Source organism: Schistocerca cancellata, chromosome 3 (assembly GCF_023864275.1).
Source record: "Schistocerca cancellata isolate TAMUIC-IGC-003103 chromosome 3, iqSchCanc2.1, whole genome shotgun sequence".
Classification (NCBI taxonomy): Eukaryota; Metazoa; Arthropoda; class Insecta; order Orthoptera; family Acrididae; genus Schistocerca; species Schistocerca cancellata.
Genome location: NC_064628.1, coordinates 687,159,623 through 687,179,433, shown reverse-complemented (window position 1 = coordinate 687,179,433; position 19,811 = coordinate 687,159,623). Strand labels below are relative to the sequence as shown.

Here is a 19,811-nt window from a genome sequence, read left to right as displayed (position 1 = left end):
AACCATGTCCTATCCTACTCCACTCGCAAACAGAGCGAGGGAAAACCAACTCAGTTCTAGGCGCTACAGTCTGGAACCGAGCGACCGCTACGGTCGCAGGTTCGAATCCTGCCTCGGGCATGGATGTGTGTGATGTCCTTAGGTTAGTTAGGTTTAATTAGTTCTAAGTTCAAGGCGACTCATGACCTCAGAAGTTAAGTCGCATAGTGCTCAGAGCCATTTGAACCAAAAACAACCGTCTATATGTCTCCGGATGAACTCTAATTTCTCGTTTCTCATCTTCGTGGTGCTGAGGTGCAATGTACGAGGGTTGCCCACATAGTCATGCACCGCATTTTTTTCATCTGCCGAGAACAATGCTACGAATACGAAACGTTACGTATGTATTATTTGCGGTCTCCTGAGTAAGCGCGCCAAGTTTCCGTCACTTCTGACAGACAGCGATGCTGCAGGACAGTTTCAAAGTGGCGTCCGTATGTGACGTACGTTACAAGCAACGTGCAATCATTGAATTTCTCACTACAGAGAAAGAAACTGTGGGGAATATTCACAAACGCTTGTGCACAGTCTATGGAACGTCTGCTGTCGACAGAAGTACAGTTAGTGGCTGGGCACGGAGGGTGAGGTCATCAGAAGGCGGTTCGGTGGAGCTCCACGATTTGCAGCGGTCGGGGAGACCATCCACGGCTGCCACACATGACATGTTGCAGCGAGCTGATGTCATTCGCGGGGACAGAATAAAGGATACCATTCGTGGAATACTTTTGAGGACGAGGAGGACGTGATTAACACAGTGAAGCACTGGCGCCGCCATCACGACAAGGATTGGTACCGACAAGGCATACACGCCCTTGTCTGGCGCTGAAGGAAGGCCCCAAAACGGGATAATAGAGTGTGTGGATAAAACATCATTCTTTTGGGTGTGTTGTTCCCATTATGTTCAATAAAGAATTGTTGAAGAAAAAATGCGGTGCATTATTCTCTGGGCAACTCTCGAATGTTGGCGGCAGTAGAATTGTTTGGCAGTCAGCTTCAGTTGCCGGTTCTCTAAATTTTCTCAACAGTGTATCTCGAAAATAACGACGCCTTCCCTCCAGGGAGCCCCATTTGAGTTCCCGAAGCACCTCCGAACACTTTCGTGTTGTTCGAACCTACCGGCAACAAATCTAGCAGCTTCGCCTCTGAACTGCTTCGGTGTCTTCCTTCAGCCCGACCTGGTACGGATCCCAAACACTCGAGCATTACTCAAGAATAGGTCGCACCGGCGTCCTATATGCGATATCCTTTACATGTGAACCACACTCTCCTAAAATTCTCCCAATACGCCAAAGTCGACAGGACACTACTGATACTGTATCCGAACATTACAGGTGTGTTCTTCCTACCAATCCGCGTTAACTTATATTTTTCCACATTTAGAGCTATCTGCCGTTCATCACACTAACTGGAAATTATGTCTAAATCGTCCTGTATCTTCCTACAGTAAAAAAAAATAAGGCTCTGAGCACTATTGGACTTAACTCCTGAGGTCATCAGTCCCTTAGAACTTAGAACTAGTTAAACCTATAGTATGAAGGCTTTCACGACCGGATGACATATCTTCTGGTAAACCTTCCGGGATGTAAGGTCGTGGTCCATGAAACTCTTCAGCTCCTAACGTTTCGTCCAGAGCTGCGCTGGACATCTTCAGAGGGGCGTTTCTCCTCCGGTGAGTCTTGCCGACCCCGTGAAGAAACGAGAGAAATACGTCATCATTCATTTTGGCTTTGCTACACAAATCACACATTCGCAAAATAATTGTAGAAAAACAAGAGAAGCTATGTTCGTTTCATCTAAGGCTTAGCGCTGTGCAAATGACATAAAAATACTCTTCCTCGTCGGGCTACCCTTTACCGAAAACTAGAGACAATCACGAATCGACGCTGTTGTTAAGAGAGCGAGTACTGCGCGCATCGTCCTTTGTTCTGAGGCCCCGCCGGTAAAGAGAGGAAGTTTTGAAATGACGTAACTGCAGATCGTTAGCGGCACGGCAGCAAAAACAAGAAAAGCTCAGGCTGTTCCATTACATGCACTGGTATTCCCTCGAACAGGTACTCCGCGTAGAAGAATTTTTTGATCGCTAGTGGCAAAGATACTGCGTGCTAAAATTCATCCGTTTAAAACAACGCTAACACACACCTTATCACCAACGTAACAGCTAAAGCAGTTTGGTACTTACTGTACAGTAGTCTACAGCATCATCTTTCCGACACGAAAAACTATAACGACAAAAATGTACAGTTGTAAGAAAATGAAACGCCTACAGCCGTCTTTAATTTGTCATTTATTGTGTAACGACCAGTTTCAGCGCACCATCTTCACGTCTTAGTTAATGGTTAAAATGGCTCTGAGCACAATGCGACTTAACTTCTGAGGTCATCAGTCCCCTAGAACTTAGAACTACTTAAATCTAACTAACCTAAGGACATCACTCACATCCATGCCCGAGGCAGGATTCGAACCTGCGACCGTAGCGGTCGCGCGGTTCCAGACTGTAGCGCCTAGAACCGCTCGGCCACCGTGGCCGGCTCTTAGTTAATGCTGAAGGAGATATCACAATATATACGATGCAATATTCGTCAACAACTGGTTTACGCAGGCTACCTGTAACTGTGATGTCGTGTCTCCAACCATCAACTGGCAAGAAATGCAAATGTGCTAAGATGATATCATTGTCAGTTTTCTTGTTGTGTCGCTGTTTATCATGATTCCGGTGAACGAAGCTATCTCATGTGTAATGGAGATTTTCTCAGCAGATATTGTGGAGCCATTCAGACACTGCCTCACCATAACCTGTTTCCAATCAAATAATGATTTTTGTCAACAGATTGACGGGGTTGGCTATTGGTAGTCGTCTTAGTCCGGCTGTGGCCAGTTTGTTTCAGGAGACCTTGGACCAATGGCCATTGCAGACTGCCAGTAACAGATCAGCCAGGTGCTACTGCTATGTCGATGATACTTTCGTAGTATGGACAAACGCTGTCTTCCTGACACATATCACCAGTATCAATCCGAAAACCGCCGGCCGCTGTGGCCGAGCGGTTCTAGGCGCTTCAGTCCGGAACCGCGCTGCTGCTACGGTTGCAGGTTCGATTCCTGCCTCGGGCATGGATGTGTGTGATGTCCTTACGTTAGTTAGATTTAAGTAGTTCTAGGTCTATGGGACTGGTGACCTCAGATGTTAAGTCCCATAGTACTTAGAGCCATTTTTTAAAAATCCGAAAACCCAGTTTACTGTGGAGAAGCAGAATACGGCCAACTGAATTTTCTGGATGTGTTATCAAGTGAGGGGTCGAGACGTTCGGCCGTATGGTAAATAAGAAAGCCACGCATACTGAACGTTATCTTCATAAAGATTCTAAGCACCACCTCAGATATAAAAGAGGTGTGATTATAACCTTGGTAAATATGGCGTACCAAAATTTGGGAGCCAACTTATTTAAAAGACGAGGTTGAACATCTACGGTCGACTTTCAAAAACAGCGGTTATCCTACAGGGAGACAGATCGAGCACTTCTCTCTAAGGAGAACATCAGGATCAATCCCAAGGGGAAAATTTTCCTTCCGTTCATTAGTAGGATTACAAGAACGCACTGGGAAAGTCTTGAGCAGAAATGGTGTGGTGTGAGACACACCTTGAAAATGAAAGAATGTGTAAGACCGCCAAAGATATACGTCCCCTTTTGGTACCACGAAAAGAAGCGTTAACACCCGTCTGATTGAACACAAGATGACTTTCCTCCTGGGATATAATGATAAATCGGCGATAGGGACATGTGTACCAAGAGGGTGATCTTGACCTAAAATTCAATAAGACGAACGTCATATGGAAAACATCGCATTATCATGCGTGCATGTGTGAAGAGGCTATTAATATTTGTAAACACAATAATAATTTTAACAGAGTGGGAGAAGGTGTTAAATTAGATAAAATTTGGATGTCAACGATGCACCGTAAGAATGACGATCGATTACTTTCCATCGAAGATGTAGGCATTACCACAAAAAATCCCGCCTCATGATAGACTGTGGTGCGCTCTATACTGCCCATATACACTACTGAACATTAAAATTGCTACACCAAGAAGAAATGCAGATGATAAACGTGTATTCATTGGCCAAATATATTATACTAGAACTGACATTTGATTACATTTTCGCGCAATTTGGGTGCATAGATCCTGAGAAATCAGTACCCAGAACAACCACCTCTGGCCGTAATAACGGCCTTGAAACGCCTGGGCATTGAGTCAAACAGAGCTTGGATGGAGTGAACAGGTACAGCTGCCCATGCAGCTTCAACAGGATACCACAGTTCATCAAGAGTAGTGACTGGCGTGTGACGAGCCAGTTGTTCGGCTACCATTGACCAGATGTTTTCAATTGGTGAAAGATCTGGAGAATATGCAGACCAAGGCAGCAGTCTAACATTTTCTGTATCCAGAAAGGCCCATAGAGGACCTGCAACATGCGGTCGTGCATTATCCTACTGAAATATGGGGTTTCGCAGGAATCGAATGAAGAGTAGAGCGACGGGTCGTAACACATCTGAAATGTAACGTCCACTGTTCAAAGTGCCGTCAACGCGAACAAGAGGTGACCGAGACGTGTAACCAATGGCACCCCATACCATCACGCTGGATGATACGCCAGTATGGCGATGACGAATACACGCTTCCAATGTACGTTCGCCGCGATGTCGCCAAACACGGATGCGACCATCATGATGCTGTAAACAGAACCTGGATTCATCCGAAAAAATGACGTTTTGCCATTCGTGCACCCAGGTTCGTCGTTGAGTACACCGTCGCAGGCGCTCATGTCTGTGATGCAGCGTCAAGGGTAACCGCAGCCATGGTCTCCGAGCTGATAGTCCATGCTGCAAACGTCGTCGAACTGTTCGTGCAGATGGTTGTTGTCTTGCAAACGTCCCCATCTGTTGACTCAGGGATCGACACGTGGCTGCACGATCCGTTACAGCCATGCGGATAAGATGCCTGTCATCTCGACTGCTATTGATAGGAGGCCGTTGGGATCCAGCATGGCGTACCGTATTAAGCTCCTGAACTCACCGATTCCATATTCTGCTAACAGTCATTGGATCTCGACCAACGCGAGCAGCAATGTCGCGATACGATAAACCGCAAACGCGATAGGCTACAATCGACCTTTATCAAAGTCGGAAACGTGATGGTACGCATTTCTCCTCCTTACACGAGGCATCACAACGACGTTTCACCAGGCAACGCCGGTCAACTGCTGTTTGTGTATGAGAAATCGGTTGGAAACGTTCCCGATGTCAGCACGTTGTAGGTGTTGCCACCGGCGCCAACCTTGTGTGAATGCTCTGAAAAGCTAATCATTTGCATATCACAGCATCTTCTTCGTGTCCGTTAAATTTCGCGTCTGTATCACGTCATCTTCGTGGTGTAGCAATTTTAATGGCCAGTAGTGTATTCGGCGCTCCCTCGGGTTGTGGTTGCAGTTCACTGCTTTACCTCTGAAGATGTCTCCCACACTCGGAGAGGAAACGGCAGGAGAAAGTTTTATACATAGACCACAGCCTGTCAGCTCGGAAGTTTCAAGTGAACTCAGTACCGGTCGTGAAAACATACACTGTACGACTCCGATAAAACTCGTGCAAACTTCAAGCGCTGCGGAGACGAGAAGATACGCAATAAAGTTGGAGGATACGGGAGGTGTAGCTCGCTGCTCGTGTTGGCGGCCGGTAAATGGCGGCCGTGTTCTGTGCAGTCGGCAAACAGACTCATTAGCTCGGCCGGAGCCGCAGTAATCCTGCCGTGCCGCCCGCCAGCAGTGGCTGGTGTTGTCGGGTGTCGTGTTGCGTGCGCCGGTGGGAGCGGCTGCGGCACACACTCCCTCACTACCTGCAGCGGCAGCTTCCAGACCGACCGGTCCCTGGACCTCATCCCACGCAACTCCAGCCTAATTCTTCTCCAGCGATCGCTACGCTCGTGGCTACCTGTGCGCTCGTTGACGTAGGCTCTTCCGCAAACGCTGGCGGAATCCGAATTCTTCTGACAACACTTCAGAGAGAAGTTACTGCCGGAAGTGAAGCTGTGACGGCGAATCGGTCACGAAGGAGCACTTGCCCGGGAAAGGCAAAGTTCCCAGGTCCGAGTCCCAATCTGGCACACAACTTGAATCCGCCAGACAGTTAAAAAATTTCGCAGTTTCTTCAGGGATATTTTCTGAGCACCATCTGGTGGCTCGTTACGGAGTAATTACATTTTATTTCTTACCCTAATTTATCTTTTAATCTGCATGGCACTCTGAAAATATCTGCATTACACCGGAAATGTCGATGACATGTACCGTGTGCCTCGTTTTGAAACAACTTTTTCCATTTACTCCTGGTATTTTCTGTCGACAATGTACTAGGGTAGTCCCAAAAGTAAGGTCTCCTATTTTAGACCTGTTTATTTCTACAATGGTTTACATCAGTTTACAGTTTGAACATTTAGCTATTTTTCGACATAATCACCATTTCTGTCGATGCATTTTTGTAGACGCTGTGGCAGTTTCTGTATTCCCATGTCATACCAGCCCGCCGCCATGCTGTTCAGAAAGTTATGAATCTCTTCTTTCACCTCATCTTCTGAGCTGAATCGCTGGGACCACAATTAACGAAATGGTTCAAATGGCTCTGAGTACTATGGGACTAAACATCTTAGGTCATAAGTCCCCTAGAACTTAGAACTACTTAAACCTAACTAACCTAAGGGCATCACACACACCCATGCCCGAGGCAGGATTCGAACCTGCGACCGTAGCAGTCCCACGGTTCCGGACTGCAGCGCCAGAACCGCTAGACCACCGCGGCCGGCCCACAATTAACGCTGACAGGTACTGTTGGACTCTGAAAAAACTCAAACGGGCAGTTCAGAACCGGAGAAGAGGAATGTTGAACAAGGGCGTACACATTCTGCATGACAACTTTCGCCCTCACATCATTCGGCAAACCGTTGCTCTCCTGCAACAGTTTCAGTGGAACATAATCACCCACCCACGCTATAGTCCTGACTTGGCGCCCAGTGACTATCACCTGTTCCCTAGGTTAAAAGAACATTTGGCCAGAAAGCGATTCAGTTCCGACGACGAGGTGAAAGAAGAGGTCCGGCCGTGGTGGCCGAGCGGTTCTAGGCGCTACAGTCTGGAACCGAGCGACCGCTACGGTAGCAGCTTCGAATCCTGTCTCGGGCATGGATGTGTGTGATGTCCTTAGGTTAGTTAGGTTTAAGTAGTTCTAAGTTCTAGGGGACTGATGACCTCAGATGTTAAGTCCCATAGTGCTCAGAGCCATTTGAACCATTTGAAAGAAGAGGTTCATAACTTTCTGAACAGCATGGCGACGAGGTGGGCATACAAAAACTGCCACAGTGTCTACAAAAATGCATCGACAGAAATGGTGATTATGTCGAAAAATAGCTAAATGTTCAAGCTGTACATTGATGTAAACCATTGTAGAAAAAAAAAATGCTCAGATGTGTGTGAAATCTTATGGGACTTAACTGCTAAGGTCGTGAGTCCCTAAGCTTACACACTACTAAAGCTAAATTGTCCTAAGAACTAACACACACGCCCATGCCCGAGGGAGGACTCAAATCTCCGCCGGGGCCAGCCGCAGAGTCCATGACTGCAGTGCCTCAGACCGCTCGGCTAATCCCGCGCGGGAAAAGCATTGTCTATGTACTTATAAAAAAAAATAGGAGACCTTACTTTTGGGATTACCCTCATAATTCCTACTTACACCTTGATCCCAGGACTCCAAATTATAATAAATGCTAGGCCCATGTTACAATATGGAAACAGAGAACGACGGCAGCGCTCGTAGTGGCCTGAACGTAGAATACGGGTAAAACATGGTGCGAAAATCCGTATTCTTGCTTTGCGAAATATTTGTATTAGATAAAAATATTCTTGACTAATGCTTTGTGGGCGGGCCTGGTAGTTCTGTTGATAAAGTGTGAATACGGGAAGTTTTTTTGTTACTTTCCAAACTAATATATTCGAAAAATCTCAATCAAAAACTAAGATTGACTTATCGTAGTTGGGGCTCACAGCTATGTAAAATATTGTAAATGAGATCGTGGTCGCCTTTTGACTGTAAGGTTCCTTCCTCTTTTTTGCAAAACCCTACAGTATTGGAATTTCGTCCGTGTGGTCGTTATCAAATGCAAATAATTTTGCCTTACAAATGTCAACTCTTAAATATCATCTGACACCACAGAGAAACTGGTTTCATCGCATTGTGATCCTGATTACGACTTTCTTGTCTGGGCGCGCGGGATTAGCCGAGCGGTCTCAGGCGCTGCAGTCATGGACTGTGCGGCTGGTCCCGGCGGAGGTTCGAGTCCTTTCTCGGGCATGGGTGTGTGTCTTTGTTCTTAGGATAATTTATGTTAAGTAGTTTGTAAGCTTAGGGACTGATGACCTTAGCAGTTAAGCCCCATAAGATTTCACACACATTTGAAGATTTTTTCCTGTGTGTATTAGACTCTTTAAATTGCATTATAAACACAGACGAAAAAGCACCGCAACACCAAGGAGGAGTTGTGCGTCATAAACGAAAGTTGGTAGGCGTATTTATACATATGAAAGATAATATCTGCACAAATTTCACGACAGTCGCGAAGAAGTGACTGACGCTAGTGGCGCCGCTATGAGCATGCAGGTTGTTTTGCTCTCAACACACGCTGTGACGGTCGTAAGCGTTTGTTACCTTCGAGATAGAACGTTGCGAGTTGATGTCAGTCAAGAATACCCTAAAACCGACAAAGACGCCATTAAAAACACTTCACTGAGTTTCAATGAGGCCGCGTAATGGGCTACGAGAAACTGGATGTTTCTTCTGCGACTTTGCAGAAAGACTTATTGATGTACCAGCATTTCACATTTGAAACGGCTTATCTCGCGCTTACGTTAACCCGTGATCCTGCAATGTATTATCTTGACAAATGTATTCCATAAATTTCATTCCCCTGCATTAATTAATTTTTGGAGTTGCAATTTGTTTTCCGTCAGTGATTCAGTATCGACTGCCTTCGTAATCAGTCTACTTCAGTTTCCGCCTGCTCTGGAGAGAAAAACAGCTTCCAATCCGATCCCTTTCACTGTTGATTATCAGTCTGTATTTCAATACGTGTGTCACTCATTTACACAGTAGGCCTAATTGATATTCGCACCACACTGAACAACTGTCTTTTCTTCCTGCGTGAAACCGCAAGAGCGATTTCACAGGCAGGCCTACACAATGCACAATTACTCACGCATTAAAGCCAAAATCTATTCTCTTACCAGATTTTGAAAGAACGTGTGCTCAGAAACGGCTATTATTTCGTCATCAAAAACTGTCTACGTAATCACTTTTCTACGTGAGTCACGACATACCTAAATAAAGTGTCTCCTGCTACAGTGGCACAGAGTGAATTTACCTTATTTCTGCAACAAATTCATTCTCATTTATGTTAGTAAGATATTGGTAACTCCTGCATTCTAGCTGCGAGGCATTTGCTGATTTCGGTAGTATCTGCAGAAACCAGCAGTTTTAGGAAACAGGAGTCATGCGAGACACAGCTGGTCCTCTTTGTGCCTGATATACAACAGGCTCTAGATACCGGCTCCCCTCGACTTTCGAAAGGCGTTCGACTCAGTTCTGTACTGTCGCTTGCTCCAAAAAGTGCGCGCTTACGATCTATCCGATGACGTATGCGGTAGGATAGAAAGTTTTCTAACAGACAGACTCCGCCACACACCGTCAGGTGGCTTGCGGAGTATGGATGTAGATGTAGAGCAGTATGTCGTCGTGAGTGGGGAGACTTCAACAGAAACAAGCGTAACATCAGGTGTGCCCCAGGGCAGTGTTATAGGTCCGCTGCTTTTTACGATTTACATAAACCATCTGGTTGATGGTATTGACAGCGGCCTTAGACTGTTTGCGGATGATGCTGTAGTCTACGGGAAAGTAGTATCACACGAAAGTTGTGAACAAATCAATGAGGATTTGCAGAAAATAAATGCGAGGTGTAACGACTGGCAGTTATCTCTCAATATTAGTAAGTGTCACCTACTGTGTATAACAAGATGAAAATCCCCATTAATGTACGAGTACAAAATAAATGCCCAGTCTCTGGAAGCGGTAACATCCGTCAAGTATCTGGGTGTGACTATTCGAAATGATCTCAAATGGAACGATCAGATTACACAAGTAACGGGTAAGGCGAACTCTAGACTGCGGTTTATTGGTAGAATGCTGAAGCGATACAGTCCTTCAACAAAGTTAATTACTTACAATACATTAGTTCGTCCAGTCTTACAGTATTGTTCGTCTGTGTGGGACCCTTACCAGTTGGGTCCGATTCAAGAGATTGAGAAGTCCAAAGAAGAGCGGCAAGATTCACGACTGGTACATTTAGCTATCGCGAGAGCGTTGCAAATCGCATAGAAAGTTTGTAGTGGGACACACACGCAGATAGACGATGCGCTAAACGGAAGGGGATGCTCACTAAATTTCGAAATCCGACCTTCGCCGAGGATGTAGAGCATATATTATTACCACCAACTTTCAAATCGCGTAAAGATCACCGTTCAAAGATAAGGGAAATTGAGACAGTCGTTTTTCCCTCGCGCTATCCCCGAGTGGAACACAAAGGGGGGGGGGGGGGGGGGGATATGACTTTGGCGCGAATAGTGTCCTCCGCCACACACCGCTTGATGGCTAGCGGAGTATATACGTAGATGTAGATAACTGTCGCTCAAAACTTCTTTTAGTACCCAAAGTCATCCTTTGCCTTGGCGCTCTCATCCTTAAAGCATTGCCATGAACATGACTTTAGCGTAAAAGTGCAAAGTGAAGGTCAGTTATTCTAGCCAGGCGTTACTTTCAGACCACTGGTGTTAATCAAAGCGTTTCACTCAGAAGCATTACGGAAATCTTGTTCTATGAACGATAAAGTGCGCTTCGTTACAATTTCCTATTACCCACTAGTCATATACCCATAACTGTAAAAATAGTAACGCTGGCGATGGGGATCCTGTCACTATAAAACTATTCTGACTATTTCTGTTCACAGAGGACACGGTGCAGCGTAACCACAGATGCTTCCGGTATGACCTTGATTACGGTTGAACGCCACGGATCGTAACGGTATCCACAGTGACATTCAGTGAACGTATACTTTTACAGATCACTAGAATAGGTTACTGGAAACTCATTTCGTCGAAGGAAAGCTTACAATTTTCTTCTGTAGTTAAACGGTAAACGATATTGAGAAAGTAGTTTTACGATAGTTCTTGAAAGTATTTATGAAAATGATATAGACGGACTGTACTTTGACTCAGGTGATAAAAAGATTGGGCATTCAAAACAAAGTAGCCAAGTTTTAGGCTACTTTTTGTGTATCAATTAAAAACAGATCACATCTAATGAAATCTGGCATAGCAATGAGGGGCGTCGCTTGACCATGAAACATTTCCGTCAAAAGACAAACAGGACCGAAGGGAAGATGAAGCTGAAGAACGGAAGCTTTTTTTAGGAGTCACCGTTATATAACTTATGTGTTGCGTTACGCCGTATAATTCGATACAGCATTCAGATTTACTAATGTCTTATTTTTTGCATAACTATTTTCGGATGGTCTTAGAACGGTCTTCACAGTTTACCCGTTATTAGCAATGGGCAAATTGCGATTGTTAGAGAGATTATCTCGGTAATGCGTTTTCTGATGTTACAAGAACCCAAGCGGGGACGTAACTGTAGCCTTACTTTAAGCCAGAACGCAAGCAGATCAGCAGGAGCCAACTGTTCACCGGGATAATCTGCAAACGTTCGGGTCACGAGCGCTTACCTAAGAATGAAATTCCACAAATACTGCCGTCGCAGCTTTCCCGTTGCACCACAGAGAACTAGCGCCAGAGGTGTTCTTCAGGATGACTGCAGCCGTACCAGTAAGCACTCGGCACTACGCGGACACGCAATCACGAGCACAACACACAGCGCGGTGTCACTTTGCACGCCCCCGATGTTCACAGCAACGAGGTTGCCTAGCGACTGACGTACGCCAACACACCTGTGGCTGGCGACGCAGGAGCGCCAACCGGCGGGAGCCGAAAGCTGCGCGTCTGCCGCGCGCATGCGCAGACGGCGCGCGTCCCGCGCCTCTCACCTGGGCGGCGAACTGCCGCGGCGCTTTTTAATTAGGCCTGCCGGTGGCTGTGGGCGGCGAAACAAGAGGCCGTTGTTGTGTGTCTGCGGAGAGAATGGGAGGCGCGCCGGCCACTATGGAAAGCGAGGAGGTGGCCCACTTGTGGCACGCACGCTGCAGCGGAACGCCGGCCCATTACTGGGGCGTGATATCGCTGCCAGACACATCTGCGTAATTATACAGAGCACTCCATCCGCCCCTTTCGGTCGACTTTTAAGCTGGGCTTCCACACGCAATGAAAAGCTACTCGTGAACAGCCTTACATCTACATGGTTACTCGGCAATTCAAAGTGCCTGGCAGAGGGCTCATCGAACCATTTTCGACATCTACATCTACATCCATACTCCGCAAGCCGCCTGACGGTGTGTGGCGGAGGGTACCTTGAGTACCTCTATCGGTTCTCCCTTCTATTCCTGTCTCGTATTGTTCGTGGAAAGAAGGATTGTCGGTATGTCTTTGTGTGGGCTCTAATCTCTCTGATTTTATCCTCATGGTCTCTTCGCGAGATATACATAGGAGGGAGCAATATACTGCTTGACTCCTCGGTGAAGGTATGTTCTCGAAACTTCAACAAAAGCCCGTACCGAGCTACCGAGCGTCTCTCCTGCAGAGTCTTCCATTGGAGTTCATCTACCATCTCCGTAACGCTTTCGCGATTACTAAATGATCCTGTAACGAAGCGCGCTGCTCTCCGTTGGATCTTCTCTATCTCTTCTATCAACCCTATCTGGTACGGATCCCACGCTGCTGAGCAGTATTCAAGCAGTGGGCGAACAAGCGTACTGTAACCTACTTCCTTTTTTTTCGGATTGCATTTCCTTAGGATTCTTCCAATGAATCTCAGTCTGGCATCTGCTTTACCGACGATCAACTTTATATGATCATTCCATTTAAATCACTCCTAATGCGTACTCCCAGATAATTTATGGAATTAACTGCTTCCAGTTGCTGACGTGCTATATTGTAGCTAAATGATAAGGGATCTTTCTTTCTATGTATTCGCAGCACATTACACTTGTCTACATTGAGATTCAATTGCCATTCCCTGCACCATGCGTCAATTCGTTGCAGACCCTCCTGCATTTCAGTACAACTTTCCATTGTTACAACCTCTCGATATACCACAGCATCATACGCAAAAACCCTCAGTGAACTTCCGATGTCATCCACAAGGTCAAGGTCAAGGTTTCATACTACTTCTCTACCATTCCACTCTCGAATGGCGTGTGGGAAAAAGGAACACCTAAATCTTTCCGTTCGAGCTCTGATTTCTCTTATTTTACTATGATGATCATTTCTTCCTACGTAGGTGGGTATCAACAAAATATTACCGCATTCGGAAGAGAAAGTTGGTGATCGAAATTTCGTAAATAGATCTCGCCGCAAAGAAACCCGCCTTTGTTTCAGTGATTGCCACCCCAACTCGCGTATCATATCAGTAACACTCTCGCCCCTAAAAAATGGTTCAAATGGCTCTGAGCACTATGGGACTTAACATCTGTGGTCATCAGTCCCCTAGAACTTAGAACTACTTAAACCTAACTAACCTAAGGACATCACACTCACACACATCCATGCCCGAGGCATGATTCGAACCTGCGACCGTAGCGGCCACGCGGTTCAGTTCGAATTGACAGCCCTCAGATTTGTGTGATTTATCGTATACCCAAAATTTATCGGATTTCTTTTAGTACCCATGTGGATGACCTCGCACTTTTCTTTGTTTAGTGCCAATTGCCACTTCTCTCTAGATCATTTTCTAATTGGAATTGATCGTCTGATGATTTTACTAGACGGTAAATTACAGCGTCATCTGGAAACAATCTAAGGGGGCTGCTCAGATTATCACCTAGATCATTTATATAAATCTTGAATAGCAGAGGGCCTATGACATATCTTGCGGAACGCCAGATATCACTTCTGTTCTACTCGATGATTTACCGTCTATCAGTACGAACTGTGACCTCTCTGAGAGGAAATCACGAATCCAGTCACACAACTGAGACGATTCTCCATATGCACGCAATCTGATGAATAGACGCTTGTGAGGAACGGTATCAAAAGCCTTCTGGAAATCTAGAAATATGGAGTCGATCTGAGATCCCTTATCGGCAGCACTTATTACTTCATGGGAATAAAGAGCTAGCTGTGTTGCACAAGAACGATATTTTCTGAATACGTGTTGGTTATGTATCAATAAGTCGTTGTCTTCAAGGTGATACATAATGTTCGAGTACAGTATATCCTCCAAAATCCTGCTGCAAATTTAGGTAAGTGATACGGGTCTGTAATTCAATGGGTTACTCCTATTTCCTTTCTTGAATATTGATGTGACATGTGCTACTTTCTAGACTTTAGGAAGAGACCTTCAGTCAAGTGAGCGGTTGTATATGATTGCTAAGAAATGCGCTATTGTGTCTGCATACTCTGAAAGGAACCTGACTGGTATACCATCTGGACCGGAAGGCTTGCCTTTCTTAAGTGATTTGAGTTGTTCCGCAACACCTAAGATATTTACTTTTATGTCACTCATGCTAACAACTGTTAGGGTTTCGAATTCTGCAATATTTACTTCGTCTTCTTTCGTGAAGGAATTACGGGAAACTGTATTTAGTAACTCCGCTTTAGTGGCACCACCATCGGTAACATTTCCATCGCTATCGCGCAGTGACGGTATTGACTGTTCTTGCCACTGTTGTACTTTACATACTACCAGAATCTCTTTGGGTTTTCTACCATATTTTAAGAAAATGTTTCACTGTGGAAACTATTAAAAGCATCTCGCATTGAGTCCGCATTAAATTTCTAGCTTCCGTGAATCTTAGCCAGTCTTCGGGATTTTGCGTTCTTCTGAATTTGGCTTGGCTTACCATGGCACATGCCATCCAGCTGGCCTGTCGAAACACCCTACTGGCTCTTTTCATGCCAGCCAGCTTAAAAGCTGTTTAACTAATTGATCTCCATGCAATAAATGTCATTTGCTATCCAATGATTTCATGTTATCTTAATGGAAGCTGTCCAAGAAACAATGGACAGAGGATCGGTGCGTTTCCATGTGGCATAAAAGCCAACACTACACTGCTATCCAACCAGTGTCTACAAAATTCCCCCTGGTTTCGAAACTTTCACGGGAGTGGAAAGCTGATAAGTATGTTGGTACGAATGTGTGTCAGTCATGGTCAAAATACACGTCTGACAATAAAACTGAAGCACCCAGAAGGGTGGCGAGGGTGGAGGGTGGGAGTGGAAACGAGACGAAATGGGATGTAGTGTGATGTTACTTCAGTGATTACAAAAACAAAATAAATTCACAAAGAACGTGGCTTTATGAACCCACTTATCGTACGACATTGCAACCCTTCTGGCCTGGATGCATGCACTGATTCTGAATTACGATGCAAAGTTCCTTTGGACATGCATGCATGTCGAAAGGAACGGGCACTGCGGCAACTACAGCCGTCATGTATTCGCAATTGCGAATACGGACAACCATCAGCTGTAGCTTGGAATAACGACAATGAAAAGTTGTGCCGGACCGCGACTCGTATCTGTATTTCCTACTTATAGCGAACGGTCGCCCTACCATTTGACTATCCGTGCACGACTGACAGCCACTTGTGTGTACAGCCTGTACTCGTACATGCATTATGTACACTCCTGGAAATTGAAATAAGAACACCGTGAATTCATTGTCCCAGGAAGGGGAAACTTTATTGACACATTCCTGGGGTCAGATACATCACATGATCACACTGACAGAACCACAGGCACATAGACACAGGCAACAGAGCATGCACAATGTCGGCACTAGTACAGTGTATATCCACCTTTCGCAGCAATGCAGGCTGCTATTCTCCAATGGAGACGATCGTAGAGATGCTGGATGTAGTCCTGTGGAACGGCTTGCCATGCCATTTCCACCTGGCGCCTCAGTTGGACCAGCGTTCGTGCTGGACGTGCAGACCGCGTTTTTTTTTTTTTTTTTTAAATGGCTCTGAGCACTATGGGACTCAACTGCTGAGGTCATTAGTCCCCTAGAACTTAGAACTAGTTAAACCTAACTAACCTAAGGACATCACAAACATCCATGCCCGAGGCAGGATTCGAACCTGCGACCGTAGAGGTCTTGCGGTTCCAGACTGCAGCGCCTTTAACCGCACGGCCACTTCAGCCGGCCTATGTGCAGACCGCGTGAGACGACGCTTCATCCAGTCCCAAACATGCTCAATGGGGGGACAGATCCGGAGATCTTGCTGGCCAGGGTAGTTGACTTACACCTTCTAGAGCACGTTGGGTGGCACGGGATACATGCGGACGTGCATTGTCCTGTTGGAACAGCAAGTTCCCTTGCCGGTCTAGGAATGGTAGAACGATGGGTTCGATGACGGTTTGGATGTACCGTGCACTATTCAGTGTCCCCTCGACGATCACCAGTGGTGTACGGCCAGTGTAGGAGATCGCTCCCCACACCATGATGCCGGGTGTTGGCCCTGTGTGCCTCGGTCGTATGCAGTCCTGATTGTGGCGCTCACCTGCACGGCGCCAAACACGCATACGACCATCATTGGCACCAAGGCAGAAGCGACTCTCATCGCTGAAGACGACACGTCTCCATTCGTCCCTCCATTCACGCCTGTCGCGACACCACTGGAGGCGGGCTGCACGATGTTGGGGCGTGAGCGGAAGACGGCCTAACGGTGTGCGGGACCGTAGCCCAGCTTCATGGAGACGGTTGCGAATGGTCCTCGCCGATACCCCAGGAGCAACAGTGTCCCTAATTTGCTGGGAAGTGGCGGTGCGGTCCCCTACGGCACTGCGTAGGATCCTACGGTCTTGGCGTGCATCCGTGCGTCGCTGCGGTCCGGTCCCAGGTCGACGGGCACGTGCACCTTCCGCCGACCACTGGCGACAACATCGATGTACTGTGGAGACCTCACGCCCCACGTGTTGAGCAATTCGGCGGTACGTCCACCCGGCCTCCCGCATGCCCACTATACGCCCTCGCTCAAAGTCCGTCAACTGCACATACGGTTCACGTCCACGCTGTCGCGGCATGCTACCAGTGTTAAAGACTGCGATGGAGCTCCGTATGCCACGGCAAACTGGCTGACACTGACGGCGGCGGTGCACAAATGCTGCGCAGCTAGCGCCATTCGACGGCCAACACCGCGGTTCCTGGTGTGTCCGCTGTGCCGTGCGTGTGATCATTGCTTGTACAGCCCTCTCGCAGTGTCCGGAGCAAGTATGGTGGGTCTGACACACCGGTGTCAATGTGTTCTTTTTTCCATTTCCAGGCGTGTATAATTCTAATTTCACTTGAAAGTTGCTTGCACGCATGTCGAAACGTACCTAGCGTCGTAATTGGGAACGTCACAGGATCTGCAACATCGAGCACAACACACAGCGCGGTGTCACTTTGCACGCCTCCGACGTTCACAGCAACGACACTGAGCAGGTGACTTTCAAGTAAAATGATATGGAAATTTGGGACTGGCCGGGAGTCTTGCAGGGATAGCCAAATGGTAAGGCGACCCCTCGCGATAAGTATGAAATGTGGGTTCGAGTCCCGGTCCTAAAAACGACAGTAATGTTAACCAACTGTAGGAATATAATAGCTTAACAGAAAGAAATGTTTAAAAGTGTCTCAATCTTAATAATTTAAATAAATATATATGTTTACAAAAAAAAGGTCGGGCACAAATTTTCACTGTCGTCTTTCCATTTTACTGTGTCCTGCTGGCCAACATCACGCATATAAATCAAAGAGTCTCGAGCCACGTGTGAACGAACTATAATAATATGAATATTTATACATGTGTTTAGAGAGAGAGAGATCGGTTACTGCTGCTACAGTGGCAGTTTATCAAGATTTAAGTGAGTGTGAACGTGGTGTTACAGTCGGAGCTCGAGGGATGGGACACAGAATCTTCGAGGTAGCGATGGAGTGGGGATTTTCCCGTACGACCATTTTGCGAGTGTAGCGTGAATATCAGGAATCTGGTATAACGTCACATCTCCGACATCGCCGCGGCTGGAAAAAGATCCTGCAAGAACGGGACCAACGTCGAAGGAAGAGAATCGTTCAACATGACAGAAGGGCAATCCTTCCGCAAATTGCTGCAGATTTGAATGCTGGGCCATCAACAAGTGTCAGCGTGCGAACCATTCAACGAAACATCATCGGTATGGGCTTTCGGAGCAGATGGCTCATTCGTGAACTCTTCATGACTACTCGACACAAAGCTTTATGTCTCGCCCGTTATTTTAACACCGACATTGGACTGTTGATGTCTGGAAACACGTTGGGTGGTCTGACGAGTATCGTTTGAAATGGTATCGAGCGGATGGACGTGTACGGGTATCGCGACAACTTTATGAATCCATGGACCCTGCATGTCAGCAGGCGAATGTTCAAGGTGGTGAAGGCTCTGTAGTGGAGTGGAACACGTGCAGCTGGAGTGATAATTGGACCCCTGATACGTATAGGTAAGATACTGATGGATGACACGTGTATAAGCATCCTGTCTGATCAACTGCATCCATTCATGTCCATTGTGCAGTCCGACGGACTTGGGCAATTCCAGCAGGACAATGCGACACACCACACGTCCAAATTGCTACAGAGTGGTTCCACGAACACTCTTCTAAGTTTAAACACTTCCGCTGGCCACCAGACTCCCCAGACATGGACGTTATTGAGCACATCTTCCAACGTGCTGATCACAAGAGATCTCCACTCCGTCGCAGTCTTACGGATTTATGGACAGCCCTGCAGGATGCATGGAGTCAGTTCCCTCCTGCATTACTTCACACATTAGTCGAGTCCGTGCCACGTCGCGTTGCCGCACTTGTGCGTGCCCGCGGGGGCCTACACTATATTAGGCTGGTGTACCAGTTTCTTCGGCTTTTCAGTGTATAATCGCCGATGGTGTGAACGTATATGGAGTTACACAGACATTTGACCACGTCTTCTATCTGCTTCACTTTTCTTGCAGGCACTGTACTTTGGTGGAGACTTCTCTTTCTACAGCAACCATGTAGTAGAATATTACTTTAATCAAAAATACGAAAAAAACGAAATACAAAATTTGTGGTTTCCGTTTCGTCTTGGCGCTGAACGCAAATGTAATCACCAATCTTAAACTTTGGAACGCCGCTGCGAGCATCCAACGAGTTTTTTTATGACACACCTGTGCCGAACAATGCTCGAAGTTCGTCTTTACAAATGTCTGCACCGACGAAAATGGCTTGCGGACTAGATTAGTGACGCACGGTAACTTGTGCTGTGCCTCCGACGTCGTCCGCATGGGAACGCATGTCGGTGCCTTTCAGGCGAGTGGAGAGCACTCAGACGGCCGGCTCTGTGGGGGCGGGCGCCACTTGGCGGCGGCGGAGAGAAAACACGCGCGACACTCGCGACGTCTCGAGTTTCCGTGGGAAGCTTAGCAGGCCCTCGAGAAATCCGAGGGTCGGCAGCGCTCACTGACGTTCAGGAAGCTACTGTGTGCATGATCTCTTAGGTCTGGTAGTTCTCACAAGTGAAGAAA

At 46.7% G+C, this 19,811-nt stretch overlaps 1 protein-coding gene across 5 annotated transcripts in view; it reads right to left on the bottom strand.

Moving 5' to 3' along the window:
• LOC126175669 (rab11 family-interacting protein 4) overlaps window positions 1–19,811 on the bottom strand; it is a 954,952-nt gene that overhangs the window by 491,152 nt on the left and 443,989 nt on the right. The window contains exon 1 of one of the 5 annotated variants that reach the window (XM_049922587.1): window positions 11,907–12,116. The exons of the other annotated variants lie outside the window; for them this stretch is intronic. The gene's annotated coding sequence lies outside the window, so the exon portion shown is untranslated. Of the gene's footprint in view, window positions 1–11,906; window positions 12,117–19,811 lie in introns of those variants that run through there. 5 annotated transcript variants of the gene reach the window in all.